The sequence below is a fragment of the Amblyomma mixtum genome, unplaced genomic scaffold (assembly GCF_055824585.1).
Source record: "Amblyomma mixtum isolate Tamu unplaced genomic scaffold, ASM5582458v1 scaffold_99, whole genome shotgun sequence".
Classification (NCBI taxonomy): domain Eukaryota; kingdom Metazoa; phylum Arthropoda; class Arachnida; order Ixodida; family Ixodidae; genus Amblyomma; species Amblyomma mixtum.
Genome location: NW_028317796.1, coordinates 60,001 through 67,229, shown reverse-complemented (window position 1 = coordinate 67,229; position 7,229 = coordinate 60,001). Strand labels below are relative to the sequence as shown.

Here is a 7,229-nt window from a genome sequence, read left to right as displayed (position 1 = left end):
TAAACGGTCTTCGAATTTTTAAAGGCACTTTGAACTGGCGGAGCGCGACGAAATTTACGCCACGGTTCGGCCGCGCCGGCGCGCATCTTGTGCAGTCATCGCCGACCCGCTGCGTCCACTGCAGCCGGAGCAGCGGGCGATTGACCAGTATCGCAAGGGGCCGCCTTTTCGAATTCTCGCGGCCGTTGCCTTGAGCGCAGCCGCTCAATTTCTAGTTGCGCGCGTTGGGCTGAGAAAGGCGAACATTTTGAGACCTTTCCCGTCCGTTTCGCGCAACGCAAGTGAGAGTTGCGCTCGTTTGAAGCTCGCCTAGGCAGACGCGGTCCCGCCTAGGCAGACGCGGTAAATTGTCTTCGAATTTTTAAAGGCACTTTGAACTGGCGGAGCGCGACGAAATTTACGCCACGGTTCGGCCGCGCCGGCGCGCATCTTGTGCAGTTATCGCGGACTCGCTGCTTGCACTGTAGCCGGAGCAGCAGGTGATTGACCAGGCTCGCAAGGGGCCGCCTTTTCTAATCTTCGCGGCCGTTCCCGTGGACGAATCCGCTCCATTTTTAGATCCGCGTGTGGGGCTGAGAAAGGCGAGCATTTTGAGACCTTTCTCGTCCCTTTCGCGCAACGCAAGTGAGAGTTACGCTCGTTTGAAGCTCGCCTAGGCAGACGCGGTCCCGCCTAGGCAGACGCGGTTGCCTCCCCGGCGGACGCGGTAAACGGTTTTCGAATATTTAAAGGCACTTTCACCTGGCGGAACGAGACGAAATTTACGCCACGTGTCGGCCGCGCTGCCGCCCATCTTGTGCAGTCCTCCTCGACCCGCTGCTTCCACTGTAGCCGGAGCAGCGGGTGATTGACCAGGTTCGCAAGGGGCCGCCTTTTCGAATGTTCACGGCCGTTCCCGTGGGCGCAGCCGCTCAATTTTTAGTTCCGCGTGTGGGGCTGAGAAAGGCGAATATTTTGAGACCTTTCCCGTCCCTTTCGCGCAACGGAAGGCAGAGTTACGTTCGTTTGAAGCCCGCTCCGGTAGACGCGCTTATGACCCGCGGGGGTCTGGGTACTTATCGCTGCATATATAAGGGGGCATACCGCCTAGGCAGACGCGAAACAGTAAAGCGTCCGCTTTGTCAGCAAAGTCCGAAACGGACCTCTCGACGCCCGGGAGGTGAATTCGGGCTTTAGGCGGCCTCGGCAGATGTGATTTTCATGAGTTTGTGCATTATTTATGCGAGTTTTGCGGCGAACGCGCCTCGAGTACGGCGGCTCGCCCGACGGCTATGTCCACGAGTACGGCTCGTGCGGGGCGCCGCGGAAGCGCGGTTGTGCGATGCCGCAGCAAAGCGCGCACGATTTGAGTGGCTTTTGCGGCGAACGCTCCTCGAGTACGGCGGTTCGCCCGATGACAATGTCCACGAGTACGGCTCGTGCGGGGCGCCGCGGAAGTGCTTTTTTGCGATGCCGCAGCAAAGCGCGCTCGATTTGAGGGGCTCTTGCCGCCAACGCGCCTCGAGTACGGCGGTTGGCCCGATGACAATGTCCACGAGTACGGCTCGTGCGGGGCGCCGGGGAAGCGCTTTTGTGCGATGCCGCAGGAAAGCGCGCACGTTTTGAGCGGCTCTTGCGGCGAACGCGCCTCGAGTACGGCGGTTCGCCCGACGGCTATGTCCACGAGTACGGCTCGTGCGGGGCGCCGGGGCAGCGCTTTCGTGCGATGCCGCAGGAAAGCGTGCACGATTTGAGCGGCTCTTGCGGCGAACGCGCCTCGAGTACGGCGGTTCGCCCGATGACCATGTCCACGAGTACGGCTCGTGCGGGGCGCCGGGGCAGCGCTTTCGTGCGATGCCGCAGGAAAGCGCGCACGATTTGAGCGGCTCTTGCGGCGAACGCGCCTCGAGTACGGCGGTTCGCCCGATGACCATGTCCACGAGTACGGCTCGTGCGGGGCGCCGGGGCAGCGCTTTCGTGCGATGCCGCAGGAAAGCGCGCACGATTTGAGCGGCTCTTGCGGCGAACGCGCCTCGAGTACGGCGCTTCGCCCGACGGCTATGTCCACGAGTACGGCTCGTGCGGGGCGCCGGGGATGCGCTTTTGTGCGATGCCGCAGCAAAGCGCGCACGATTTGTGGGGGTCTTGCCGCCAACGCGCCTCGAGTACGGCGGTTCGCCCGATGACAATGTCCACGAGTACGGCTCGTGCGGGGCGCCGGGGCAGCGCTTTCGTGCGATGCCGCAGGAAAGCGCGCACGATTTGAGCGGCTCTTGCGGCGAACGCGCCTCGAGTACGGCGGTTCGCCCGACGGCTATGTCCACGAGTACGGCTCGTGCGGGGCGCCGCGGAAGCGCGGCGTTGTGATGCCGCGGCAAAGCGCGCACGATTTGTGCGGCCCTTGCGGCGAAAGTGGCACGAGTACGGCGATTTACTCACCCACGGAGGTCTGGGTACTTATCGCTGCTATTATATGGGGGTCCCAGTGGAGCAGTCGGCGGCGCGCGCCCGCGTGTGCGCGCCGTGACCGGGTCTGATATGCGGCCTCGTGCCCAGCGTGTCCCCGTCCCTCGGACCCCACGGCATTCGTCTGCAGCCTCATCCGCGTCTGCGATAGGGGCTGGTTGTCGGACGACGCTGTTTCCACGTTTTACGAGGTGTGTTCCGTGCTACCCGGACTCGATTCCGTGCGAGCGCGCCGAAGACGCGGGCGTGTCCCGTCGTCTGGCGGCTTGGCCGTCTCGGCTACGCAGCAAGCGCCGTCCAGTTGCCTAATGCTGCGGCCCTAGAGGCCGATGTGCGCACTGGTGGGCGCGTTACAAATGCTTTGCCTAAAGGCACACGTGCTCTCTTGCCGCGTGGCGATTGCCGTACCTACGGGTCGGATGCCGCAGCGAGCTCGAACGATGCACGGGCAGCGCAAGCTGCCGCGAAAAAGATGCGTCGCGCGCTGGGGGTTTATGGCGGCCCTATCGGCGGCGACGAGGCACCCTTCTGGGGCGAAAAGGGAATGCCTATGCATCATACCTGGTTGATCCTGCCAGTAATCATATGCTTGTCTCAAAGATTAAGCCATGCATGTCTAAGTACATGCCGAAATAAGGCGAAACCGCGAATGGCTCATTAAATCAGTTATGGTTCCTTAGATCGTTTCTTTCTACTTGGACAACTGTGGCAATTCTAGAGCTAATACATGCATTGAGCCTGAAGGCCTTTGGCTGACGGGCGCTTTTATTAGACCAAGACCCATCGGGCTCTGCCCGTACTCTGTGGTGACTCTGGATAACTTTGTGCTGATCGCATGGCCATGAGCCGGCGACGTTTCTTTCAAGTGTCTGCCTTATCAACTTTCGATGGTAGGTTACTTGCCTACCATGGTTGTTACGGGTAACGGAGAATCAGGGTTCGATTCCGGAGAGGGAGCCTGAGAAACGGCTACCACATCCAAGGAAGGCAGCAGGCGCGCAAATTACCCACTCCCGGCACGGGGAGGTAGTGACGAAAAATAACAATACGGGACTCTTTTGAGGCCCCGTAATTGAAATGAGTACACTCTAAATCCTTTAACGAGGATCAATTGGAGGGCAAGTCTGGTGCCAGCAGCCGCGGTAATTCCAGCTCCAATAGCGTATACTAAAGCTGCTGCGGTTAAAAAGCTCGTAGTTGGATCTCAGTTCCAGACGAGTAGTGCATCTACCCGATGCGACGGCTCGGACTGAACATCATGCCGGTCCTCTCTTGGTGCCCTTCATTGGTGCGTCTCGAGGTGGCCTGCGCTTTTACTTTGAAAAAATTAGAGTGCTCAACGCAGGCGAGTCGCCTGAATAAACTTGCATGGAATAATAGAACAAGACCCCGTTTCTGTTCTGTTGGTTTTTGGAATACGGGGTAATGATTAAGAGGGACAGACGGGGGCATTCGTATTGCGGCGCTAGAGGTGAAATTCTTGGACCGTCGCAAGACGAACTACTGCGAAAGCATTTGCCAAGAATGTTTTCTTTGATCAAGAACGAAAGTCAGAGGTTCGAAGGCGATCAGATACCGCCCTAGTTCTGACCATAAACGATGCCAACCAGCGATCCGCCTGAGTTACTCAAATGACTCGGCGGGCAGCTTCCGGGAAACCAAAGTATTTGGGTTCCGGGGGAAGTATGGTTGCAAAGCTGAAACTTAAAGGAATTGACGGAAGGGCACCACCAGGAGTGGAGCCTGCGGCTTAATTTGACTCAACACGGGAAAACTTACCCGGCCCGGACACTGGGAGGATTGACAGATTGAGAGCTCTTTCTTGATTCGGTGGATGGTGGTGCATGGCCGTTCTTAGTTGGTGGAGCGATTTGTCTGGTTAATTCCGATAACGAACGAGACTCTAGCCTATTAAATAGGTGCGGGGTTCCCAGCACCTTACAACCTTCTTAGAGGGACAAGCGGCTCCTAGCCGCACGAAACAGAGCAATAACAGGTCTGTGATGCCCTTAGATGTCCGGGGCCGCACGCGCGCTACACTGAAGGAAGCAGCGTGTCTTTATCCCTGTCTGAAAAGACTGGGTAACCCGTGGAACTTCTTTCGTGATTGGGATAGGGGCTTGCAATTGTTCCCCTTGAACGAGGAATTCCCAGTAAGCGCGAGTCATAAGCTCGCGTTGATTACGTCCCTGCCCTTTGTACACACCGCCCGTCGCTACTACCGATTGAATGATTTAGTGAGGTCTTCGGACCGATGTCCGGCGCGGCCTTTCGGTTGCGCCGGTCTGTTGGAAAGATGACCAAACTTGATCATTTAGAGGAAGTAAAAGTCGTAACAAGGTTTCCGTAGGTGAACCTGCGGAAGGATCATTACCGGATTGTGCTTGTCACACCCGGCGCCGCCCCCACTTATAAGCGGGGGAAGGCCTCAACCGCGGAGTTGCGAGATTCTGAAGCCGCTTCTCTGCACAAACTGTTGCGCCCAGCGGAGCTCCGTCACCAAGGGAAAGTCGGACGGGCTGTATCCGCAGGTTTGAACGGCGTAACGCACCACTCATGGTGGGCTTTCGGTTGTCGACAACCGTCGAAGAGGCGCAAACAGAGCCGGTAGGCAGGCCGAGGGAAAGGCCTGCCCGCTGCCAAGGGAACGGCGGCGGCTGCTGCGAAGTACGAAAGGAAACGCTGCTCGCTGGCTTTGTCGTGTTGCGACCACGAGTCGGTAGGCGGGCCGAGGGAAAGGCCTGCCCGCTGCCAAGGGAACGGCGGCGGCTGCTGCGAAGTACGAAAGGAAACGCTGCTCGCTGGCTTTGTCGTGTTGCGACCACGAGTCGGTAGGCGGGCCGAGGGAAAGGCCTGCCCGCTGCCAAGGGAACGGCGGCGGCTGCTGCGAAGTACGAAAGGAAACGCTGCTCGCTGGCTTTGTCGTGTTGCGACCACGAGTCGGTAGGCGGGCCGAGGGAAAGGCCTGCCCGCTGCCAAGGGAACGGCGGCGGCTGCTGCGAAGTACGAGAGGAACCGCGGCTCGCTGGCTTTGTCGTGTTGCGACCACCAGTCGGTAGGCGGGCCGAGGGAAAGGCCTGCCCGCTGCCAAGGGAACGGCGGCGGCTGCTGCGAAGTACGAGAGGAACCGCGGCTCGCTGGCTGGGAAACTGCGCTTCTGCGCGACGCGCACGCGGCGGGACGCGCGCGGCCCAGGGAACGGCCGCGCGCGAAAGGTCTCGCACTGCGGGCGCGGAGTCTGACGCCGCGCCGACGGCGCGAAAGGAGGCACCGGGACCGAAAAGGACGAGGGATTATAATCCCGCACTTTGAACGCATTCGCGGCAGCCGGGTTCTCTTGCTGCTTCGTCCTTCCCAGCCTTCGAGTAGTCTGTCGGTGCGCTACCGAAACGCCGTCCATGGCACTGTGGCCGGTGGGCTCCTATTGCGGGAGTAGACTGATGAACGTCCGCTTTGCGGCTTGTTCCAAGTACGCGCTGCGTAGCCACGGCTAGGCGGTGCCTGTCTCCTTGCGAAGCAATGATGTGGCGAAATGGTCGAGTAGGGAGCAGCACGATGGCGCACCCGGGGGCGACCGGACCGGGGGGCGTTGGGAAAACCCCCTCCCCTACAAAAGGGTGCAGCAGCGGTAGGCGGTGATGACTCGCCTTGAAAGATGTGAACAGCAGTTGAGTGTGAACAGCAACAAAAAAAACCGCTGCTGGAGTCCGGGGGTAGCGTCGCTGCAGATCGCAGAAAGGTGCGTGAGGACGGTGGCACAGAGCTCCAAGAATGTATATTTCTAGCAAACGCCGGTGCTTCGAGGTGTTCTGCGGTCAGGCCCGTGCGGGCGGAGCGGGCGTGCCCAAGAAGGCACAAGAAGACCCACCTCTGATGAAGACCGGAATTGGAGCGTCACGCGTCGGCTCAGCACTTCTGCCTTAGTGGTTGCCAAATGCCTCGTCATCCTATTAGTGACGCGCAAGCCATTATCGCACAAAAGCTTCGAGAGACTTTGCTCGCTTTGGCTTTGAGGCACGCGCAGCATGCCGAACGGACGGCTGCGAGGCGCGAAAGACGTCGGTCGAAACTGCGACTGGAGACCAGGGGAAAAGCCCGGTGCCTAAAACCCTGGTTGTACTGTACGGATTTGAACAAACCAAACGCACGACTCTAAGCGGTGGATCACTCGGTTCTCGGGTCGATGAAGAACGCAGCCAGCTGCGAGACTTGGTGTGAATTGCAGGACACACTGAGCACTGATTCTTCGAACGCACATTGCGCCCTTGGGTCTTCCCTTGGGTTCGTCTGTCTGAGGGTCGGATCATATATCAAGAGAGGCGCCGGCGCCCGGGGATGGCGCGGCCGGCGACTCGTTTTGACCGTGTCGGCAAAGAGGACGGCTCTGTACGGAACGCCGAAGATCCCTCGAAAGACTTTGCGAATGAGGAGGAGAGCGGGTCGAACCCTTCAGCCGCGCGCAAAGCGGCAGAGTCGGGTCGCCCTGCGCTGACGTAACGCGGGCCGGCGGCTGCTAGCCGTAGAGCGTCACGCCTCAGAAAGCGACCGCCGCAGGAAGGGATTACCTGCAGGGAAAGAGCGGTCCGACGGGAGACGAGGCTGTTTGGACGGGCGGCGAAGCGCTGCCTGCTGGCCCGCGGAGAAGTAGCCGAACTGCTGCGAGAAGCGCAGAGACGGGAACGCCCTGTTCCGGGCACGCCCGCGCGAGAAAAAGGGATACCTCGCGCGGGGTGCAGGGAGGTGACGGGCGCGAGCGCGGTGTGCGCAGCACAGTTCGGCAAAGC

The 7,229-nt window shown here is 59.9% G+C and overlaps 2 non-coding genes across 2 annotated transcripts; both read left to right on the top strand.

The window, feature by feature from the left end:
- The first annotated feature begins 3,003 nt into the window (after window positions 1-3,003).
- LOC149324332 (small subunit ribosomal RNA) lies at window positions 3,004-4,818 on the top strand. Its single transcript, XR_016286870.1, has one exon. It is a non-coding gene; the product is annotated as a small subunit ribosomal RNA (ribosomal RNA).
- Window positions 4,819-6,593: 1,775 nt separating this feature from the next.
- LOC149324331 (5.8S ribosomal RNA) lies at window positions 6,594-6,746 on the top strand. Its single transcript, XR_016286876.1, has one exon. It is a non-coding gene; the product is annotated as a 5.8S ribosomal RNA (ribosomal RNA).
- The last annotated feature ends 483 nt before the right edge of the window (window positions 6,747-7,229 follow it).